General features: G+C 38.2%; 1 protein-coding gene across 1 annotated transcript in view; it reads right to left on the bottom strand.

The window, feature by feature from the left end:
- The window catches only part of CNTN1 (contactin 1), a 155,702-nt gene that overhangs the window by 66,841 nt on the left and 62,974 nt on the right, over positions 1-25,887 (bottom strand). The gene's annotated exons all lie outside the window — the stretch shown is intronic.

Raw genomic sequence — 25,887 nt, forward strand, 5'->3', positions numbered from 1 at the left:
AGGATAGTTACCTAAAGATTATGCACAGTACAAGTTGTGCAGATAAACCCAAAACTGCAAACTTGTATATTGTAAATATGTTCTCAATTTGCATTTGGGGGGGGGGGGGGTCTAAACTCAAGGATTTCATCCAGTCAATGCCAATTTTCTCAATATGAGAGTTAGGTGTATGTTTTAGCTTATTTTAGTGGAATGAATGAAAATCAAAAGCATTTTATGTTGGCTGGCTCACACCGGGAGTTTTACAGATTTTAGAATATTGGCTTTTGTCAGCAAATACACACAATTGCACTCCCAAGAATAAGAAGCTGGATAATTTCTTAAAGTGATGGGTAAGTGTTGGAACATAATTTAAGGTGCAAGGGAGGGACAGCTAGGCATGTAAGGCATGGAGGCTTTAGCACAGGAAAACAGAGTTTCCACAGATACTTTTTGTGTGCCTTACTTATTTCAAATATTCCATATCGGGTAGGATTTGCAGAATTCTATTTCAGCCTCCTGACAAATTCAGTGGGTGAAGATACACAAAAAGGGACCAGCTCTCAGCTACTGAAATCCTGACAACTAGCACATAATTTCTACATTTTTTGTTTTTCTTGTGCTTCATGTGCATGCACCAATGTTATCTCTATGTTGCAGACTGTCACAATACTCACCAGAAGATCCTGCAGCATTTGAGCATTTCAGGCCTATTTTCAACAACAAGAACAAAAAAGAAAATAAATATTAGATCACTTATGTTTTAATTCTCTCAAGCAAGGAGACAAAGAAGAAAAGGAAATGCTACAGAGCTATAAATGCTGAACAAAATATTCAACTCTTCCTGGTGTTGCAAGATTAAAACTAATTTTGACCAGTTTTTGTAAAAACTGTACAGTAGATCTGGCAATTTTTTGTCATAATGTGTTTTGAAATTCTTAAATCATGGTGTATGGCCTATGGGCTATTAAACCAAATAAACTTGAACTTGATAAATACTGAACTGTTATTGCACACATTGGAAGAACATCAGTGCGCAAACTGAAAGAACATAGTGTGGCTTGATTCCAAATACACATAAATAGGGTTGTGATGTTAGTGTGTAGTAACTGTTAACTGATCAAAGGTAGAGATTATCTTACCTGCCAGGCAGAAAAGGGAACCGATTGCAACAAAATGGCTGGTTAAAGACAGCAGCTTCATCTTCAAAGGAATATTAATTCACAAGGATTCTGTCTTCCCACAGTGACCTTCAGCTAATAGAAAATAGCTGGCCAAAGAAAAGAAAAGAAAAGAAAAGAAAAGAAAAGAAAAGAAAAGAAAAGAAATCACTTATTTTATTTCTGAGCAATGCATATTTCATTATTTAAATATGAGTTATAGAAATATTGTTAGAAATATTGTTGGACTGTTGGAAATACACAGTCCTGTCATATGTGAAAGCAATTAAGGCTTTAACTTCACTTCCCTCTGAGTGATTCTCATTAAGATCACCATTTTCCTGCTGATAACAGCAGTGGGGAAACAACAGTCTGGTTTGTAAGGATCACTGAAGAAGGTGGAGGGTTAAAAGTCTCTCTTCCCAGAAGTCTTGATCAGGGTGGATCCCTTTTTTTCAGATATGGGTAAAATCACTAGAATCTTTACCAGGATCACTGGCGGAACAGGACAATTTAAGTTTGCCCCACAGTTATCTAGATTGCCATTTCAGGGAACAAACAATAGTATATTCTCCAGGGCCCAATACCAGCACTAAGTTATTTATGTTACACCAACATAAGTTACTTCACATGGACCAGCAATAGCATTTTCTAGAGAAATGCTATCAGTGGGGAGCCATAGGAAGCTTATGCTAGCAAAATGTAATTTAGGTTGTCACTAATGCTGAATAGGTTAATGTCCATATGGTTGAAGAGAAACAGAAAATGGTTAACTTTAAGTGTCATCAGCTATCAACAAAACAAGATATGTAAATTTTTTCAGTCACTTCAGCAGCCAATAAAAATTTCAAGGTCAAGACACACACACCGAGACTGTAACACTGCCCAGTTCTCTGCTCTTCAGAAAGACCATCTTAGGTGATATCCTTCCCGTTCATTTTTTACCTACCCAATCAATACCATGCTATTAATTACTGAAAATGTTGAATTCTTCCACATCATAAACTTTACCTTACAGTAGTATAAATTGTTTTTACTTAAAGCATGCTTCAAAGTATTTGCTTAACAGTAACATGAAATTTGAAGATTTAAGCAACTGAAAGGGGTTCACCAAATTAAATTAAGGCAACAGTATAACAATGTGGATGACCAATGATAATTATGCATGAAGCACATAAAATATTATAAGCTAAATATTTTTCTGTAACATAAAGGAGATGGCTTAACAATAATCAATTGATATGTCATTAAACTATTCCTTTTTAATTAGGTCATTCTTTTGTTTTTAGTTAATCTGATTCTATTTTGAAAGACAATTCCATGAATTCACCAAGAACTAATTAGGAAGCAAAGGCAGTCAAACTCCCTGTCATAAATACTCATGAATGAGTGCCAAAGGTACTTAAAAGAAGGAAAGTTGTTCCCTTGGTTTATACTATTTCAAAAGAGCAAAAGCTAGGTGTACAGGAGATCTACCTTTGTTCAGTAGCTTCAGTACCTTTGAGAAGCAAAAGTAGCGAAGCTTTTGATATACTGTCACAAACGTCCTCAGAGTCTGCTATTAAATGAAAGGACACACCAACTCTTTTCTCTAGAAATGAAAGCTGTAACTGAGCAGAATATTTTATCCCAGATGCCCCAATAGCATTTCAGACTGACATACTTTCAAAAGACAAAAATTGGCTATGATGCATTTCTATATATTCATCCTACCTATCATTTTGTTAAGGATCTCAATATAATTTGCTCAGTAGTTCTGATTTTTTGTGGGAGTGGGGAGATACCTGCCATTACTGAACATTTTTCTGTCCTAAAACATCATCATTACCTAGATATAGTCTCATACAGAGCAAAATGAGGCTCTAGAAGGCTTTAGAAGAGGGGAGCTGCCACCATTTCATGCAGGCACCATGGCTTCTGCATGCCTTGGGAGATACTCCAGAGATACATAATTTTCAGTTACAAAGGGGGTAAAATGAACCCAAAATAGACAAAGACTGGATGTTGAGGATCTCTTACTTGAACTCCTAAAAATATGTAATATCCAAAGCAAGGCAGGGATAGAAGGTAGGAATCTCAAGCAAGATCAGCCCTGTTAGGTTTTCTGTAGTGCTGTATTCCAAATCTCAGTTGTATATACTTGGCCTGCCACCTTTACTAAATGGCTCCTGATATGACTGTGATGATTTGAATTATGCCAATGAACCTTGCTGTTGCTGAAATCATAAGAACACACAGCACCACTTCCTAGTAAAGGTTTGTCATAAAGCACTGTGTTCATATACTTATTCTTCGAACAGCCACTATACGATTCTGAAATGGATTTAATCAGTCAAACAGCACATTCTACTCCTTAAACACTTTATGCTAGCAAAAACATAGTTTACATGCTTTTGCTGAAGCATGTAATGATCCACTATGATTTATAGTCAAAATGTATCCCTGCTACATTCACTTATTATAGACATATTTGTCTCTTATAAAAATCAAATTCTCTAGAAACTCTAGAAACTAGACAAGACTATAGAGTCTAAACTGACTCCATCAGTGTCTTGCATTTATTTATTTGATTTATATCCTGCCTTTTTTAAAGAACTCAGAGAGGTTTACATCATTCTCCTGTTCCTACTTTCAATCTTATCCCCATAGGAACAACCCAGAGAGTCTGTGACTGGCCCAAAGTTGCCCATTTGGTTCCATGGCCAAGTGGGGACTAAAACCCAAATCACCTGAGTCCCTGTCCTGCACTCTTTATCACGACACCACACTGGTTCTCCTATTTCCTGTTTCCAGCAATGATCACCATGTAAGAAAGCACTTATTTTGTACAGTTCTGTTGATGAACTGGAAGGAGACTTCTAAGTGAAGAAAGGAAAGAGTGGGACAAAAATACGCAGTCATATCAAGTATGCATGAAACATAAACATAAACGAGCTATGGGCCCGATATCTCCATATCATGCATCTATAAGAATTACAGAATGTAGGTGATTCAATTTTATTTAGCACTTGTTGCAATCCTACAATATCCATTATTTTTAAGCACTTCCCATTTCCCCAACAAATGGTACATTTCTGGGATTCTGATAACTGGTTTTAACTTTCTTTAGAGAAGAGGAATCTGGAGATTTATGACATTTTGGCAATGTGTGGTTTATAATTACTCAGATGGAACAAAGTAGCATGTGTATCCCTACTAACTTGCTTTTTCACATTAGAAAATTGCACCCAGTTTTCCTTGTCCTTCAGCCTTCACTTAACCCTCTGCCCTTCTCCTTCCAACATTGTTTCTTTTGCTTTTCACATATAAACCTTATATTGCCCCCTGCTCTACTCAGCTGAAGTGGGGAGCACATCATCTTCTCAAACCTGTGAAGGATAACAGAAAGGGCTTCTACATACCTCGTAATAATGTAGCTCCCATTGAAGACATATAATTACTAACTTTGTCCCAATAAGGGCCAGGGTGGTGATTAGAGTGTTGGACTGGGGACCTGGGAAATCCAGGTTCCAGTCCCCTGAAGCTCACTGGGTGACATTGGACCAGTCCCTCATTCTCAACCTAGCGTACCTTACAGACATAAGTGGTGAGGATAAAATGGAACTAAGCTGCTTTGGGTTCTTCACAAGAGGAAATAAGCAGAATATAACAGCAATGTGGTGATGGTGATGATGATGATGATGAGATTCACTACTAACTGACAAGCTGACCAGCAGTGTTCAGTTAGTTTAAAAAAAACTGTTTAGTTCAAATAACCATGGTTATTTAAGCAGAGCTTAAACCAGAACAGAACTAGAAGTTTATGATCTATTTGCGGCATGGTCAGCAAAGAAGGGAGAAGAGGGCATCTCACCAGGGTTAAGTTTCACATCCAAATGCAGACTACCTGTTAGCTTAGTGACATTTAATCTTTCTAGGCTCAAGGGGATGACCTTGGACTAGGCACTATGTAGCAGCCTACCCAACTCAAGAGTAATGGCAAGGAAATCTGAGTTATTTCCATTTACACTGCCTGACCAAATGAATTCAGGGGTAATCAGTCAAAACTTTTTAAGCTAATTGATTTCAGGAGGTTTTGTAAATAAGAGTTTGAAATACAAACTATGAAAAGCTAAATAATTATTCTAAGCAAGTCAAAACAAGCCATAGCAAAAGCCATTTTTAAAATACAAAGCAAAAAAAAACCCCTCCTGCTACCACTGAGGACAAGCTCAATAGATTTTTTCTTCCGAACTACATGTTTCCTAGCAACTCTTTAAACGGAGTGCCTTTTTAACATCAGTCACTTTCTTCTGTTGAGAATGCTTAAAACATCTCTTTCATTCTGTGAATAAACAATATATATTAGACAAGTAGGCAGCTGCAAGCTATAGAGAAAGGAAACTCAATCCAGGTCACCAGTTGATTTGGAATAATCCTACTTGTGACTTTTAAAATTCAAATACATTTTTATTGGCTAGATATTTTTATTTAATGGAGTTAACAGAAAAAATTAAAATTGATTAACCAATGGTCAGATTATTTCATCCTCTTAATAGTTTCAAAACAAGACAAAACCAAAATGGAAATTGTGAGACACTTTCAAGTCAGCATTTTGTTACAAGATCCACATTACAGGACTAAATATAGGAATAAATCATAATTTCCTAAATTAAAACTGTACCAAAAATCATTAACTTTGGAAAAGAAAATAGACGTCTACATATGCTGCATAGGGAAGTGAGAGCACCCATTTGCTCACCTGAAAACTCAATTTGGCTTGTCAGGAGATCAATTCTCCAGTTTCTCCTTTCTCCAAGCCTGCCTGCCTTGTCTGCTGCTGGTCCCCATTCCCACCAGCATCCCCTTTCCTCAAGGGCAGGTGTTAAGGACCATTCTGAGATGGGAACAGATTATGTCAGAGGGGTTGTAGAGCTAAGTTTCTCATCTTCACCCACTGCTACTTTGCCATATGAAGAGCCACCAGCAATTAAATCTTCCGCCAGCCAAGACAACAAGTGAAGCCTTGGTTGGGGCAGCATCTGCACTTAGAGTGCATCTTGCCCTCTCAAACTGGGAAAGAGAGTGATGCACTAAGGAAAATCCCCACTGTTACATATAGTGATTTCTCTCCCTGCTAGCCTCTGAGGACTTAGAAGAGAGCCCAAACCTCCAATGCATCCTTGCAAAAGAGGAAAATCTTCCTTTGGTAAAGTAACAGTTGGGGGACAGGTGCTGTTGCGCAACAAAAGGCCTCATGTAGCCTTTCGTAGGTGGGAATGATATACTCACCAGGTGTCCTCTTGGTGGAAAATGATTCGCTGTGCATTTTCTGAGAAGCGTTTCACACATCACCAAGGATTAAGCTGTCTTGGTCCACTCTCCTGCCCCCGCCCCCCCACCATTACCTGGCAGACCCCCTCATTTCCCAAGGCAAGATTTCCTTCCTTTGGGAAAGTGGCCATGAAAAGACTGGAAGAACAGATGAGCTGAAGTCCAAGCCTGTTTTGAGACTGGCTCAGCTGAAAGAAGGGCTTGGCCAACTTAAACCAGATAACTGAGAGTGGGTAGTTGGCATTTATGGACACCTGGCCCATCCCTCATGCCACAGTAAAACCAGTGCCATATATTTTTCATTTCAGGTGCTTTGCATTGTCCTGGTCAATACAAAACTGAGCCAAACCTCCTCATATTTTCCTCTTCTACTCCAGTTCTTCCCTGGCTAGCTAGAGAACTTGGAGAGAAAACACAAAGAAACAACTTACACTAAAATAAAATCCTCCACTCCCAAAGTACCTTCACTTGCCCTCTCCACCTGCTTTTATCTCTCCCACACCTCCCTCCAGTCCTGCTTGTTGCTCCCACTGTTGCAAATTGTCCCATCCAGATATGGGTTATAGAGCCATGAGCAGGATCAGTAAATGCACATAAATCTACATGACAAAACAGTGACATGGAAGGGAGATCTCAAGACACAGCAGAAGAGAAACACAGCAATTACAACACGGATGTAATTTACAAGAGTATTTACATGTAGAGAAGAAGTTGGATAGCTTGATACAAAATATTATTATCCTTGTAAATTTCTTTTTCCAGGAGTTGTCATTTGCTCCTGCATTTGGGGCCCCTCTAGTGCCCTGTCTTTTTGATTCCTAGAAGGGGAAAAATCATCTAGAGGCTGAAAAGGAATGAGGGACAACTGAGACAGTATCTAGTCTATAAGTACGGCAGCATCCTGTTTACATACTCAAGCCTTTGCCTTATCAAATGATTCAGCTAGCAATACATTCATCCATAAAGACAGATAAGAATAAAAACCATTGCCTTGATACATATGAGCAGCTAACAATTCTGCCATTCCTGACTGAAATTACTGTATTCTGCAATACCTGTTCATTGCATTTTCAAACTTGCTCTCCACAAAACAAACTATTTCTCACTCCATTCTTTACCTCTCCTCTACCTCAACCAGTAGTTGTAAGAAGAGACAAAATCCAATAGAAATGAGGAAGTTATGATTGCACAGAATGTACACATAACTATGACTCTGGACCAGTAATTCTTACTGAGCAGACCTTAAAGTTGATTTTTTTGCTTCATGTGATACTACTTGGGTAGACATTCATACAATTCAGTGAATATTTGTCTGGATTCTGGAAATAACACATTGAAATGCTATCATCCTTCTTTTTGCTGTCCAGCAGCATCCATATATAACTCCTTATCAACATGTTATGCTCAAGTTAGCCTAGTTATCCAAAAAGCTGCAAACTACAAGCAATAAACAATTCGCATTAAAAAAGACAATAAAATACTGCTGCATCGTGCACATTGTAGGTTTGGTTTCTTCACCTTAATATAATGCAGTTAACTTTGAAGGTTTAGGAAAAGCTTCATAGATGATGGTATTTACTTTGTACCCACAAATCAAAACTCCATACCAAGAACCTTGTCCAGAGAACTTGCATCTCTGCAATGAAAATGCATGCTTAATGTAAGAATTCTTTTTAGGTTGAACTTATGTAGGACTCAGTAGATAGCACTCATAACAGTTGCTTGCATCTTTAATTCAATTTTTAAAGAACGTTTCATCTCCAATCTATTCTTATTAGAATTGTGACTGGAATAGGAAAAAATGGGAAGACGTATTTAATAGCTTCTTCAGCAAAAGCTCATTTCTTTATGAGGCCTAACAGTATTACAAATAGCCTAGCTGGCCAATGCTGGACATTATTTTTATATAATTTTCAAGTAGATGGTTCTATTTATCTTACTGTTTCTTATTAGCAAATTATGCAAAGGATAAATCTTACATGTTATAAATCTATGTAATCTTCATGATAATCATGTCCCTTTCTCTCTCTCTCCTCCATGCACACCCATATTTTCATTCCTGCAACACTGTTGGGTCCAATTTAAATGTTAAATTAAACAATCTATCTACAGACCCACAGAAGTGAAACACATTACATACCACCCAGACATTTCCAGTAGATAAAGGAGACATCAATTTATATCTCAGCAGGACTTCAGACATGCCCACAAGCAGCCTGAAGATGAAAATACAGTGTGCCAGATTCGTAAAGTCTGTGTAAAGACCGTATCAACATTTAAACTATTTAATTTAATACAAGGTTTCATATTGACTGGCAGGCTAAGCTAAGATACCACAATGAATCGAGGGTGTTGGTTGTTGTTGGGGAATTTTGCATAGTTCAATAATGTGTCTGAGAAGGCAGGCAGTAGTTGCCTGGTATACATTTTTGCATTAGTTGCAGTACATAAGAGGATAAGAGAAGCCATGCTGGATCAGATCAAATGTCCATCTAGTCTAGCACTCCATACACATGGTGGCAAACCTGCTGCCCAATGGATCTCTCAAGCATGATGGATGCAAGACCTCATCCTGCCCAAGCACATAGCCAGCAAGGCTAGCAGCCACAGATTGCTTCCTCCCTCATGCATCTGTCCAATTCCCTTTTCAAGCCCAGATCGGCAGCCATCACCACCTCCCATGGCAGCAAATTCCATAGTTTATACTCTGTGAAGAAGTACTTCCCTTTATCTGTCCTAAACCTCCCACCAATCAGTGGTATGGGATGACCCCTGGTTCAAGTGTTATGGGAGAGGGATAAAAATGTCTCCCTCTCCACTTTCTCCATTATTGTAACTATCTCTCTATTATGTCACTTCTTATTTACAGCAAGTGCTGATAGTACTACTTCACTCTTCATGCATGTGCCATATACTCCAAATTTAGAGCAATAATATAACCATTTCTGCAAGGTGACCATAATAACCCCTTTTTAAACTCATACCAAAAGGAGAATGTATGCAGAACATCTTTAAATACTCTGAAAGGTCTAGCAGGTTTTCTTTAGTTCAATATAGTTATGCTTGGAAATATTTGCAAAATTACATAACAGTCTTATTGGTACAAAGTCTAGAACTGTTTTGTTGGAGGATTCTGACTTGTATAATATCATTTCCATGATCTCTTGCATTAACTGCTTATGTGCATAAGCTTTTTTTAATAGTAAGTGTTTAAATATTTTAATGAGAATGCAGCAAACTGATCACCAAGTTGGTAACTTAAGACATAACAGGCATTACAAAGGTACATCTTTGCTGGTGTCCTCAAAGCATATTCAAGTTATAGATAGAACTACTGATCTGCTAGAAAAATCCAAAAACCACAAGGGAGCATCTTTATTAGGACTAACTCAATGTATTTTTTGTATTTTTGTATTTAATGGTAATTTATTATGTACTATTGTATTTCAGTGTATTTTATCATGTTGTAAGCCGCCCCGAGGTTTCGGCAAGGGGCGGCATAGAAATGTTATAATAATAATAATAACAACAACAACAATAACAACAACAACAACAACTTGTCAGCAAAGGGGGTTAGTAGTGCATGACAGAAAATCCCCATAGCCTGGTCTTTTTAACAGGCTTAAAATGGAGGTGTTATGCAAACCCGGGGCACCTTAAGAGCAAAACTTCCCCATTTTGTCTACAGTATCTAGATCCCCATGAGATTTGTCAAGGGCTCAGCTCTGACCTCAGAGACTTGCTTTGAGACTTTGTGCCCTCCCAGCATGCATAGAAAGAACCATACAAGTTGCCGTTCCTTTTGAGCATGTGGAGAGGGGGAGGTGGGGAGAAGAGACAAGCACTTCTCTGAGGCTGAACACATGGCAAAAATCAGCTGTCTGCTTTGTGTGGCAGGGCAAGCAAATAATGTTTGGAGGAACTTCCTTATATTGTAGTCTTAATGTCAAGCCTAAAAAGCATTCTGGCTAGTATGAAAATTTCACTTGGGCCTCATAATGGGATTTTTCAGGACTGTCTATTTGGACCAATAATAAGCAACTTATAAATCACTCATATTAGTAATTTATGAGTATTTTCACTTAGCTATGTGCTGTTTTTGTTTAGCAGATGGTTCAGTGTTTCAGTGAAGCCTTATGATTTTGTTTCTTGAATTTTTTCAGTGGTCGTACACTCCTACATATGCCTACATAAAATAATGAATTTACAAAATGTGTGTAATCCAGAATAAATTAGGTATGGCTGTCCAACTGCTTTCACTGAAAGTGCAGCATGCTTTTTGGGAAATGTACATCAAGAGGCATGTTCTTACATGAAGAATTACATGATCTACACAACAATCAAGCAACGCATAAAAATACAATGCTAACTTGTTTTTTCCTATTGTTTCCTGGAGACAGGTGCTCCTTTTATCACGTAGCAAAATAAATTCAGTGAAGGAAGGAAGAACAACCTCAGTGGAAGAGCCTGGTTCAATGTCTGCCTATAAACCACAGCTGCCAAGACTAAACAAAACGGATGGTGAAGGTCCCACTGCTAGTGATTATGGCACCTTCCATCCCAAGAAATGTCAAACCAGGTGGCATCTATCAAGTCATCCCCAGAGGGAAAAGAAGCTCAAACATTCTTCATTAGCTGTCTGTGATCTATTAAGAGCGATAATCAGGAACTTGCATGCTTTATTTAACATGATTATTAAAAACAGACTTGCATTGGCAAACAGCCAACAGATAAGCCTTTCCTTGGGGACAAAGTGGGCTATGATGGAAACAGTAGTTGGAAAGGAAGACGATAGAAATTAATCACAAGAAAAATGAAACAAAGCCAATGAGACAATGCAGATAAAATTTCAATGCTAATGAATATGAAAAACATGGTGCCTTGGATCCTAAAATGCTTTGCATAAGCAAAAGGCATTCCTATTCCCATAAGGGGTAAGGGGTGATTTTATAAATGAAACCTGGGTGAAGCTTAGGCCAAGGCAAATGTTCTTTTTTGCATTCAAACAGGCAGCCTCTGAAAGCTGTGAGGAATACCGAAATACTCCACGCTGTGTTTGTGACAAGGATTGCCCCCCCCCCGCTGCCCCTCGCTCTGTGCCTGCACTTAGGTAAAACAAGCATAGCTCAAGCTATAAAGTGCATTAACTGAATGTGGTACTGGTGGGTGTGTGCATATGCATCTTGTTGTCTACATATCAGTTAATTCAAAAATAGCTATTTTGCTGCATGTAAACTATGTATAAAACACCTGCTTGGATCATTAGGTTTCAAGTAACCATCTATACCCCACCCCCCCACCCCAAAAAAGAGCAAAAACAGAGGCAGGGAGAAAATTACTTTGTTATTAATTGCTAGATACTTTATTATTCCCATTTAATCATTCCTTGTTAGAGTTAGACTAAAAGTCGCTATCAAGAAAGCTATCATGGATGGGATTAGTTAGACTTTTAGGCAGTAAAGCAGGAAAGTTTACCCAGAATTCCAGTTGGCCAAATGAAATCTCTACACTGATCATGAGTTATTCCCCTATTACAACAACTAGTTCTTGATTCCCCATCACAACTTTTAATACATTTCTAATTGGAATTTGAAATGGAATATGTGGTACAGAACACCTCTTCTTTAAAAAGACTTTGCACTCCAAGCACGCCTAATGGTAATAAAAGATACCACAGCTAGCATTTTATCAATTTATGATCTAGAATGGGATAGTCAGTGGGAAAAGTGGCAACATCAGAAGATATTGTGCTGCCTTCTGTGTTGCATTTGAGTGGAGGGTGCGGGAGGGGATTCCAGCACAGGAGCCATTATTGTTCACTTCCAGGCTCTGCTTGCCAAGTCAGCTTCAGAGCACCAGGACAGTTATCCAAACATCATTTCTTTTATGCAAGAGGCAAACTTCCTGTATCATGAAAGCATCCAACGCCTGCTTAATTCCAAAGGACCACTGTGCCAAGGCAGTTTGTCCCACTTACAGGAAGTGCAGTGAGATCAAGATGCACACTTCTTCTACCTTCTCTGCCTTAGAGTCTCTTTTCCATTTCTCGCTACCTGTGAAAAAGTAGTTTGCCGTCACAGATAAAGTCCAATCAAAAGGCTTATTAAGAAACACATTATCTTGAAATATATGCAAATAGCTATAAACAAATATAAGCATAAATCCACAGTAACATTAAATAATATGTTTGACAATATTTGATGACCTGGCAAATGAATGATAAAAATGAAGGACTATACATATGCCTTAATACTATCAAATCTAATAGTATAAGTTTATATGCACAAAGAGTAGATCAATTAGGAAAGAGAAATTGCAGTACAAACATCTTTGCATTGTTCATTCATACAAGAAGAGCAGAATAATAGTATCTAATTCCAGGTTTAATTTAACTGCAATTTGTCATTACATCCAACAAGGAGGTTTTCATTAGACCCAATGGAGGCTTCATCTTTCTCAAGCCCCTGCATATGTCTGCATATGTGTGTGGATGTGTGTCTAAATATCGATATTGAATCTAATTATTAGATGTACAGATTTACTACACGAGTTAGAATTCTGTATCATCAGGTTGTAAATCACCACAATGAACCAATATGCAGAGAAGTTTCTCTTTTCCACAAAATGAATAGGTAGCATTGGCAGAATCAGCAAATATAGTCCTTCTCCCATCATTTACACAAGCATGATGGGATGCTGTATATCCCAAGCATGGATGAATTGGGATATAATCTTAGCCCCATTTAGTGACATTTTTCAATGAATAACTGTGCAAGCATACTACAGTCCAGTACATTAGAAAATCTAGCTCTAATAAGATTAAAACTAGCTTAAAATTGGACTACAACAGTGACAGACAAGTTACTGTAGAGATTAACCCAAGCTATTTTAATATTAGAGCACTATAAAATGAGAATACATTTATAGTTATATTTTAGAAGAGCTAGTGTAACATGACCCTGATCTCTAACAGTTCAAGCTACAATTCATACATTAGAAGACCGAAAGAGATCTCAAGCTCTATCCTCACGTTTGAAGTCCTTTAAGCTGCAGCTCCTCTTCACCATTTCATTTTGCCACTATTCATAGAATCACAGAACAGTAGAGTTGGAAGGGGCCAAGAAGGCCATTGGATCCAACCCTCTGCTGGTGCAGGTCACTAGTTTACTGCATCCCACTCAAATGACTGTCTGGTTTCTTTCTGAATGCCAATAATTCTGAACACTCAGTGATGCAATTATCTAAGTTTATTTGAGATGTTCAACATTTATAAAGGCAGAACACTGAAGTCTAAAGCACAAGAACCTGATGCTGTTTTAGGACATGGGCATGACTCGGGCATGTTTACAATGCCGTATTTCTTTATTTTGTTCTGGTGTAGTTTAGGGTACTAGGGAGCGGAGCTGGCAAATCAGCCCTCAGTGAAAATACCACTTGCTATTGTGAACATAACATCAACTCTGGAAGCCAGAACACCAGCTAATTGGAAGCAGGAACTGAAAATGTACATGCCAAACAACTATGCAAATGTCCTTGTTATCCCTCACAATATGATCCATGCAACATAGTGACTGATTGCTTGGAATGCACTGTAACGTCTCTAATTTTAATTGGAGTACTCTGGGAAAGGTGCAACTGTGCATTAGCAAAGCTACATGTCTGATGGGGGAAGAGATACCATACCAAATGAAATTCGCAAGCAAACTAAAAATTGTAATGTATCATGTGACAATTATGAAAATTGGCAGTTGCTTCATGTGGAATAGAACAACTGCCCATCTATGCTAGTGTTGTAAAACCTGGCTGGCAGCATCATCAGTTTGCCAATGACTGCAGGCAGAACAATTTTCACTAGCCTTGGATCATCTCCCTGGACTTCAAGCAACTGCTCTCCAATGGCTTCCACACTGTGGTGGCAGTACTGGGCAACTATAGCTCACATTCAAAATGTCCTTCAGCAAACAAAATATCACTCCAAAGTATGACGGTAACTTAAAGTGGTGCTTGCCTGTGCGACTATTTTAATTTCCCACCATGCTCCAGGCCAAAACCCAAAAGTATTTTTAGGGTCCTTTCAGGAAATGGTGGAAAAATTAAAATGGGACATCACAACTCTTCGGTGTGGAGCCCTCAGCACAAATGTCCATGCTAATGAGGGCACTGCATCCCTGCTACAAGGGCCCCAGCATTCTGGGTGTGAAGGTTACACTCCCACCCTATTAAACTTTTTCTGTGAACATGTTTTATGATGGATATAATGGATCACGGCAACAGGGAAAGCATGGACAGATCAGTGAATATACACATTAAAAGCATTTGTGCTATGTGCCTGTATGGGGCGGTGCGCGCACACATATGTATGCAATGGCTTTAGTATCCAAGTAAATATGGTGGAAAACATGCCTCTTTTCATCGTGGAACAATATAAACCATGCAAAAAACATTTTTCATGGAGAACTCCAGCCCTGATCATTTTGCTATGTCGTATATTAAATTGGTTCTGGCAGCATTTGAGGCATGCAGTTGCCATCACACAAATGTTGCCAGGTCAATAGCCCGCGAAACCCAGTTCAGCTCAGCACCGATCAGTTCAGTTCCTGGCATTACAGAAAAACCCTTGAACTCCTAAAAGTCTCATTTACTTTAATGGAAACAGCTTGTTTTTGAAACACTATTAAGAATCTATCGATCGTGGCAACACAGAGCACTCAGAAAATTAGTTCCCCAATAATATTTCTGGAATTACATCAACAACTTTTAAGAAATTAAATTGTGGAAAAATGGGTTGATTAGTTCATTTGAGTAAGAGAAGTTAATAGTATAATTACATTTTATAACCATTATGTAAATAGAATCTAAAGTCATTACTAAGTTTTCTTGTTACAAAATTATCATGTGATAGGTAATAACCAATTTCTTTTGGAAATAATGAAATCTCAACTCTCCTTTTATATATTATGTAATCATAATTTACTACATAATGAATAATTTTCTTGCTGATCAAAATCTATTATTGTTTTTTAACTACTGTAACTCAAACTACAGGTTCAGGTATTCTAATCAGTGAAAATGTTCCTCTAAGTGCAAAGCACTAAGTGCAAAGCAATTAAAGTAAAGTTGTAATTAAGTACCCTTTCGCTTCCTGCATATTTTCAAAAATGGGGCATGAAGGTTTGTTTCTTTCTTCTCCCCACTATTTCTTGAAGGTGTTGCAGGTACAACCCAAAACCATCTCATGACCTGGTAGAGCCCAATTTGAATGGCAGTAGCCTCTTACCACTTTCTCTCTGAAGAATTACAAACTCCATAGCTTGTAAAGAAGCCACATTTTCCTCTCCTTCTGCCCAAACCTTTCTAATGTGTTACTTGTCTGGATATTTGAAAATTCAGTATTTTGTTACCCTGTGCATTAGTGATCTCTGAATTGGTTTAATAAAACACATGGCCCTACTATGGATTTTGTAATTGTTTGCTTTTGCCTAACACATCTACCTTTGATCACTATGGAAGTTCAGAATCTCTTCGAATTCTACTCTTGATCCAGTGGCTTAGCTCACTTGCTAGAGTCACCTCAAATGACCCTTTCTGCAAGCAGCTTTTCTGTGCTGTGTTCATATCACACTCTTTGGCTATTTCTTAGTCTGAGGAGAGCTCCTCAGGGAATCCTGCATAGTGCCAAAATGGGACTTAATGGCTTTCTGGACCTACTATTTTTGTTTAGTGCATTTGCCTTCCAGAATACAAAGGCCACTACTCTACACACACACACACACACACACACACACACACACACACACACTCTATATCTTTAAAAGTCATATATGTATGTAGGTATGTATGTCAGAATGCAACAAAATGAGCTAAGATTTGTCCAGGTTTGTTCTTAGATAAAGTAACTGGCCACTGGATGTCACTGTAGCAAAGCAGAGTATGTCTCAACATAAAATTATCAGGCTGCGAAGATAAAGGAATTAAAAGCTGTGGTTTCTGGGATTCAGTTTATCTATGGTGTAAAATATCATTTTCAGCTATTTCAACTAGCAAATTCTTGTTGATAACAGTGGAACAAAATATTTGCTAGTCTTCAACTTGGGAGGAAAAAAATATGATAAGCTTCTGCTTGCGTTTTTCCTTTCTTCTTCTTGACACCTTATGTTATTGTTTTTAAAATCAGTCTCCAGAACAATGATATATTCTACTATGTGAAAATTGAATCAAGATTGAATCATGCCAGTGATGGACAGCCTCAGGAATATCTAACATCAGACATAAACTGTCTGCTCTGTCCATCGGATTCCAGATGGATAGGAACACTCGTTAGGCCACTTTTTAATAATTAAAAAAATGTCACCACCTTATCTTTCACAGAATTCATACAGTGGAGATTGCCTAGCTTGGCAGAGGAGGTGAGGAATATATTCTGTGTCGACTTTGGGCTTTATCCAAAGGAAGCATTGCACAAGTGGGAACCACTGCTCATTCTGTTCCAGAAGTAGCACACGGTGTGCAACAAGGATTTAGCCTTCTCCTCCAGGAACTAGGAATGCCTGGAAATACTTATTTCTGCAATGGGGCAGAGCTTGCGTTCATCATTTCTGCCAACCAGAAAGGAATATTTCCACTCATTTAATATCTTCCTAAAAGAAGCTCTAAATCCCTATTGTCCAAGCAGTGGGCACCACTTGCAGAGCAATCTGCTCGGATATTAATATTTAAAAGCATGCCTTTCTTGAATCATAAAGTATGATAAGTTGAACAAATGCATCAGCTTTCATCAGTATAAACATGGAAGGTAGGGAGGCCAATGCCTCTCAATTGGCAGAAAATTGTACACTTTTGGATGTAATCTGGTAAAATGTCCTCGCTTTTTCAAATACTACCTGAAAACACAAAATGATGTCCACAACATTAAGCACATCACTGCCCTTGTTGTAATAAATGGTATAAAAGGGAGTAGAGAAACACAGTACATGAGTAAGTATGTGTTTTTCTCTACAGTCTCTTCACATCGGCATGTGCAAGGCAGAAACCTTCATTTTCCAATCACTGATACGAAAGTACAACGGAAGGGCAAAATGTTACTATTTCTCTGTGAGGCTATAATGCTATTTTGTAATCATGCTGCAAACAGATAAGCCGCTTCATATCTTTGTGACATAATATAGTTTAAATCATCAGAGAGATTATTAATATTAAAATCACAGGTATTTTAGTAAACCTATTCCTCAATCCATACACTACAGTTAGTAACAATAAATTGTACAAAGAATGTGTAACAACTGCACACTTTAAAGATAAGGTTAAAAGTTTCTCATATAAATTTGTAAACAGAACGATTCACTTTATGTTGATTAGGTAACTGGGATTAAAAGACTGTAAAAAGTGCTAATTTGGGCCACAGTTCTTTGAACTCATACTGCAAATTAAGCATCACAGTTTTGCATCTTATACTTAATAAGCACTATCTGTGTATACATGCTGTCAGTCAACATTTATTACATGTAATGTGTTATACACATGTGTTCATACAGGTTATCATTAATGTGTTTTTGCCCAAAAGGCATTCTTTCATCTGGAAGACAGAATACTGTAACTCTTGTTCTGCTGTTGCAATGAAAGTTATCGACTAACAAATAACAGAAATATTATTATTACTATTAGTAATATAGCACCCATAAGCCAAAGCTGTCTGGGATATTTACAGCACAGAATACAATACAAAATATAGATATAAAACATCATAATATCACCATGCATAATCAAAAGTCAAATTGAAAACAAATGTAAAAAGCTACAATAGCTTAGACAAATTAAACCGTAAGACCTCTTTTAAGCAGCTAACATAAGCCCCAATATAATATTAAACTAATAAAATCCCCTATTGTAAAGGACAGTCTTAACTTGGCACTGAAAATATAATAAAGTTGGCACTATGGGCTTCAGTCAAAAGCTTGTTCCATAACTGGAAGGCCACTACTAAAAGGGCCCTTGTCCTTGTTGCCAGAAACCAAACCTCCCTTGGAGATGGCAATCAGAAGCACACCCTAGATCTTGATCACAGTGAGAGCACTGTGGTTAAGACTGGCATTCCATCAGGTATGTAGCCATGTAGGAATTTAAAGGTTTAAACAAGCACCCTGAACAGGGCTTGGAAGCATATAGGCAGCCAATACAAGTGGGCCAGAATTTGTGTTATATATTTGGACCATGTTATATATTTGGACCACTGTTATTAATCTGGGTGCTACCTTTTCCACAATCAGCCGCTTCCAAACAGTCTTCAAGGGCAGCCCCTTTAGTTTAGAGATTACCAGAGCATAGATTATTGCAACCAGAGTCTCTCTACCCAGAAAGGGACATAGCTGGGCCACTCCATGCCACAGAAGCCACCAGGGCTCCAACTGACAAAGATGGCTCAAGGACCACCCCAAGTTCCTTTAAAGGTCATGGAAACCCATCTAGAACAGGTTGAATTCCCTCCATCTGACCAAAGAACCAGCCACTAAGAGCATCTCCATCTTGTCTAGATTGAGCTTCAGTTTGTTAACTCCCATCCAGTTCATTGTTGCAGCCAGGCACTAGTTTAACACATCTACAATCTCACCTGCTGAAGATGAAATAGAGAAATAAAGCTGTATGACATCAGTGTGCTGATGACAATACACTTCAGAACTTCAGTCCTATCCAGCCATTTCATGTAGATTTTAAATAGCACAGGGGACAAATCTGACACCATACTGGAGAGTCCAAAGAGCAGAAAAATATCCCCTAGCACCACCTTCTGGAATCATCCATCCAAGTTAGTGCAGTGCCCCTACCCCCAGCTCAGCCAGCTACCCCAGAAAGATGCCATGCTCAATGGTACCAAAGCCACTGAAAAAATCTAGAAGTACCAACAGGGTCACTCTCCCTTCATCTCACTCCTGGCATAGATCACCATACAAGGTGACCAAAACTGTTTGTATGTCAAAACCCAGTCTGAAACCTAGATGAAATGGATCCAGATAATCATCCAAGAGTTCTGGAGCTGGTTGGTCACCACCAGTTCAAGAATCTTGTGCAGGAAGGGGGTATTTCCACCAGCCTCACATGAAGATGCTGTATGTCCAGAAAAGATTTCTTCCAGAGTGGTTTCATCACTGCCTGTTTCAGGTGGCATAGAACCAGTCCTTCTCATTAAGAGGCATTAATCACTTCCCTACCCAGCCAGCAGTTCCCTCCTTGCTAGACTTTATTAACCAATCTGCAAGGATGCAGTATAGATGTAGTTATGCAAACCTGTCTGAGCATATTGTAAACATCCTTTCCCCACCTCTCAAAGGCTGGGCTCTGGATATCTCACCTTATTCCACTGCAGTATCACTGAAGTCTAAGTCCCAATGGATTCAAGAAATTTTGACCTTGAGGTGCCTAGCAAATATATTGCAGCAGGCCTCCGGTATCTCCAAGTTGGTTAGTAATAAGGAATTCCCAGAATCTGAATAAAGGCGTCACTGCTTTTAATTCAGGCAATTGCTCACAAACTGAACTGATGTAGTCTACACTGAAGCAGCCCCTGACATGGTTACTGGGATTTGAATAGGATTGTATTGTTTGTAAAGATTTCTCATTATACCAAAGCCACTATAAATATTAGTGCATTATTATGTGCATGATATTAGTGCAAAATATTATTTTGCTGAACCGGTAACATTTCTCTTAGTTACCGGCTCAGCAAAAACACTGCTGAAAATTGTGCAAAAGCATTAATGATATTTTTTGAAAGTTTGTTGATCATTATATAACTAAGTGAGGGAAAGGGTGAAGTACTAATAGGATCATTTTTGATACATATACAAGAAGTGATAGAGTCCAATACATGGGCCAGATTGCTGCTGTAGGCCTTAATCTGTCACTCCCTTGGCTGCAGAGCTCCACTGAATGCTTTGAAATGTGTTTTTCATTCACTCTCTCTTCAGCAGCAGCAGGGCAGGCAGTGCCCAGTCCCCAATATGGCAGTCACAGGCTTGGAGCCATTAAGAAACTGTGACTGGGGTCAAGGTGAGAGATGTTGCTGTAACAGACAGGATCACTTGGCAGCTTTCGGTCTCAGGGCTATGTCTGGTGCAACCAAATCAATCAAACCTGCATATAGTTTAAAAGCTTCAAGGCACACAAGTGGAAAAATTAATCAAATGTGCAGCAAAGCCATTCAAAAGTAATTTCTTCCTCCTGATTAGAGGAAGCACCCTCCAGATATAAGACAGAGAAATGGCATCATTTGTAAAGGGCTTCACAACTCAGTAGTGCTGGGAAATAGGCTCATGTGACAAAGTATCTATTCCCACAGAACCATCCACTTTTCTGTTCATTGATAGCTCCCACAGTACAATGATCAAGGAAATGTCATTTTCCATATTTAAGAGAGTTCCTGCAACTTTTTGCTTTTGTTATGACAGCCATCATGTTAAAGCCTTTATGGAAACTAGATAAACCTCCAAGCTTTGTATCTTCATTGTACTGGGCCGCGATGGTTCCAACTTCCAACCATAGTTAACAGACCTGAAACATCTAGGTCATTGCTGGTGAATGCTCTGGATTCTTGGTCAACGCAGTCCCTGGAAGACGCTCGAACTGATCTCTCTCAAAGAGCAACTAGGAAGTCCTATTACCCTGAGAACAGTCAACAGACAATGAGCTAAAGAATCCTGGTGACATAATTTTGTCACTCGTATTAGTTTGCCCAGACTAAGCTCTTATGTTCCCACCTTGCTATAGGAAGGGTCTGCTAAACCCCCTTTTTAAAAGACACATTTTCTTTTATTTCAATGCATCCTAATCTTTAGCTTCAGGAATGGGTCCAAACCATCCAGAATTAGCTAAACTATCCAGAGGTCTGTCTACAAACCATAGCCTCCATCTTATGCTTGCTTTTCTTTTGATGTGTGTGCGCTCAGTTTGGGTCTAATTTTAAGCTTATTTGGTCAGAGTCCCAGCCACTTGATGCAGCCTTCCTAGCTCAATTAGTGGAAAGGGCTGGAGCTGGGAACTTTTGGCTCCCTCTTGATTCCATCTCACTTGTCCATTTCTTCCAGAGGATTTAGCCAAGCTGAAATTGATAAGAACTAAGTATTTTTGTGGGATACTATGGTAATTGCAAGTATAAGCCACTTCCCCAGTTTGAAATAGTTTACTGTATGACTGTCTCCATATTGAAGCTGCATCAAGATATTCACTGTATTTACCTACTGTATTTGTACAGTTTTAAATATTTTTATATTCTTTTAAAATGAGCTAAATCTGGTTTTGCAGGTGTGACAAAAAGCAGAGATGCCATGAGGCAACTCAAAATCTGTGAAATATAACAAAATAAATTGCAGGATAAAAATAAAATTTCCTACATTCTAGACGCTTAACCTACTGATTTATTCTAACAGTGAAAGTAAAAATATACAACAGCAACGTCAACTGAAACAACATGTGTACAAAATAATACATTAGAAATATTAACATATGGGTTGAAAAAACTGCAACTGAAGTGCAAGAAAGGAGCAATCTCATACTGTGAGGAATACTACTCCAAATAGTTATTGTCCTGTCATCATCATCTCCTTGATACATTTTGCCATCATCAACTAATATTATGTTATTTTATTTTATTTATTTTCAAATTTATATGTTGCTCAATAGCCTGACAGGACTTTCTAAGCAGCTAACAATGTACAACAAACAGTACAAGTCCAGGGGCAAGCGGGGAGGAACTCTGTTGGAGTAGTTTATGCATTACTGTTAATATTAATGACTTTTAATGAGTATATTTAGTATTGATATTGATTAGAATCCCCATTCCATGCCATGAACCTGGGCAGCATATTAATACTGATTAGTATAAAAATTAAGGTAAATGTTATGTAAATTCGCTTCCTAAAGAGGACAAAGAAATGCTACATGACTTTCATTCACAGCATAATTTGCAAAGACCAGAAAAGTATGACATTGATTAATGGATTGGCTACTTTTCCTGGTGAACCACAGAAGGTGGCACCACCAAGAAATGTAGAGTGAAATGTATTATATAGGCTTTTGTGACCTGGGACAATCAGGGAGATCTATACTTTGTGCCTGGAAACCACCATGGCAACCTTCCCCAACCTGGCACCCTCTCAGTCTTTCGGACCACAATGCCCAATATTCCAGGCCATGACCATGGGAGCGGGCATTGATGGGAGTTAAAGTGCCACAGGCATTGCTGAGCCCATGAAGTGATCTTTCTCAGTTAAATCAGATTGTAAAAGGCAGGACAGATTGGGTAAGACTTCCCTCTAAGAACAAGAAACAGCCACGTTATTTAGCAGACCCATGTGGCTACCTTTTTTATTTACAAGAGTGGGATAAGGACTATGAAACAAGGAAGCACCTCCAGCACGCCTTTCACTCTACTGAAATGGTCTCTTCTTTACCATAATTTGGTCACATACTTACTGAACCAATAGGCATTTACTACAGCAGAAGTACAGCCGAAGTTAGTTGCAGCCAAAGTGTACATTACTTCTCAATCAGTCTGATAATTAGTATTTTTTAGCCTTCTTTTCAAGAGCTATGTTGGCAAAGTTTAACGCTAGTTTTAAAAGATTATTTTTTTCCATACATGGAATTCTGGCACGAGAGAGCCCTGAGGGAGCGGTTGACTTCATTCTCAGTGATAGGTGCAGCCATATGCATAATGTTCAACAAATCAGTTTACATGTCTTCACAAAACACAGAAGCAGGTTTCCAGAATCAGTACTTCTAACAACAACCAACAGAGAATCCAGGCTGTACCAAACAGAAAATATGCTCTTGATTAGATAACAGATCACTCTAGCCTCGCATTATTTTATTTATTCTCATAGCAAATTACAACGCAACCTTCTATCTAGTATCCTATGACATACAAACCAAGTAAGGCATACTTCATTTTATTGTTCTTTGCTTTATTTACGTTTCACAGATATTGAGGTTTTTTATGACGTGAAGCTTTGTGGAAACCCTGTATTGAGCGAGTCTTTTGGAACCATTTTTCCAAACCATTTGCTCACTTCCTATCTTCCTTTTATCACATTCTGGTAATTCTCGTCATTTTTTTTTTCAAAGCACCACAAACTCCACCCATAGAAGACAGTGAACTTAATTGATAAATTGATAAATTATTCTCTTTGTAAGCTGCACCGAGGCTTCTGCGATGGGTGCGGCATAAAAATGTTATAAAATAAATAAATAAATAAATGTTGTGTGTGTGCTGACTGCTGAGGAGGAGGAGTTGCTTCTTATGGATAAGCAAAGAAAACGGTTTCTTGAAATGGAATCTACTGCTGGTGAAGATGCTGTGAACATTGTTGAAATTACAACACAGTATTTAGAATATTACATAATCTCAGTTAATAAAGGAGTGGCAGGGCTTGAGAGGATTGACTCCAAGTTTGAAAGAAGTTATACGTTGGGTAAAATGCTATCAAACAGCATTGTCTGCTACAAAGAAATCTTCATGGAGGGAAGAGTCAATTGATGGTGTCAACTTTAGTGTTGCCTTAAGAAACACAGCTACCCCAGCCTTCAGCAAACACCACCCTGATCAGCCAGCAGCCATCAACATCCACCAACAAAAAGATTATGACTTGCTGAAGGCTCAAGATGATGGTTAGCATTTTTTTTTTAGCAATGAAGTATTTTTAATTAAGGTATACACATGGTTTTTATAGACATAATGCTACTGCAAACTTAATAGGCTATAGTATGGTGTAAACCTAACTTTAATGTGCACTGGAAAATACAAAAAAATGTGTGACCCACTTTATTGTGATATTTGCTTTATTGCGATGGTCTGGAACTGAACCCACAATATCTCTGAGGTATAACTGTATATTTAATCTCGAAACCAACACTGAATGGTAGCTTTACCAAGGCAAAGGAACAGTCAACAAATGTGCTAATATTGGGTAATCAGTGGGTATTGGGTAATCACTGACATTTTCTACTAGGATGTAGTCTTCATTTTGTTTAGTTAATTAAATTGGTAGTAGTCAATTTTAATTAGTGAAAGCAAAAGTGGTGAGTTTCCCTGTTAAGATCATACCTTTTATTACTATTCTAAGATGATAGCAGAAAATGTAAAAGGTGGTACAATGAACAATGAACAGCAACAAATCTGAGATCTCATGCTTCTTTAAATATGTTTGTAAAGTACTTATATTGAGACTCTGATATATGCAAACATATTTAAATTAGTTAAAGCAACTGATTAAGTCTGTCATTAAATCAGTCAGCAATCTTATTTTCAATGCATTTTTCCTGCCTGGAAATAATAACTACTGTCTCATTCTTGAGCTATTATTTCAAAAGCTTCACATCAGTCTCTTCTTTTGTAAAATCAAACTCCATTCTAATATGGCATCAAAATAATTATACAAAACTCCAATAGCTTCTGATTAAAATCAGATTTTCATGCAGCAGAGGTTTATGAGATTCAGCTAACTTCTTGTGCCTTAATGAGCAGAACTACTACTGTTCCACTTTGGGGAATAATGAGGAACTAATGGCACAGTCCAAATTTATCTCTTCTTTGGAAAAGTCCACAAAAAATGACACATGGATGCTTATAAATCCCTTTACAGTGTTCTGTTGAGTTCTTCAGGAAGAAGGTTACCAGGAACATAGTTAAATTAGGGAAGTGTTTTTAATAGCAAAACACAATATAAACACCCAACTTTTTTCCCTAGGTTCCTCTCATTTTCTTATAATCTTAGCTTCAAGGCTGAGTGTTTGCATTGTTAGTTTTTAAACATTGTTACTTTGTAAAATGAAACATGTCATTACAAGATGAAAATATTCAGCAATTCTTCCACAAATGGCCTCTGGATGCAGTTCAAAGGGCTAGTGATCGCCTTTATTGTCCACATAAAGTTAGAAAATGTGTTGGCCCGCATGGTAAGCATGTCATAAATGGAGTCAGTTGGAGCCAGGGTTTCAGACTAGATGGCCTGGGAGGCTCCTGACTCGCTCTGTCTCTTTGTTTCTATGTTCTATGTTGCTATGTCCCTCCTTGCATACTCTGATCCTTGGGGAAAGCCTTGCTTTGTGGCACTCATTTTAGAATATGATGCCTATGGAGGTAGAGTTGGGACATCTCTGCTATGGCACTTGTGCTATGGAATTCCATGCCTAATGAGACATATTTAGATCCTAGCCTGTTTAATTGTCAGCTACAAAGAGAAAACTCAGCTATTTCAAATAGTTTTCCACATTGTTTTCAAGGCTGTTGTTTTAATCCAGCCATGTGGTCACACTGCTAATTCACCTCACATTTATGCTGTTGGTTTTAGTACTGAACCATTACACTGAACATTACACTGAACACTGGGGGCCATTTCTCCGTTAAACTGTGGAGTTTGCATGTTCTGACAAAGCAAGCTGTTTTCCT

The sequence above is a fragment of the Varanus komodoensis genome, unplaced genomic scaffold, assembly GCF_004798865.1.
Source record: "Varanus komodoensis strain SLA01 unplaced genomic scaffold, ASM479886v1 scaffold13_1, whole genome shotgun sequence".
NCBI lineage: Eukaryota > Metazoa > Chordata > Lepidosauria > Squamata > Varanidae > Varanus > Varanus komodoensis.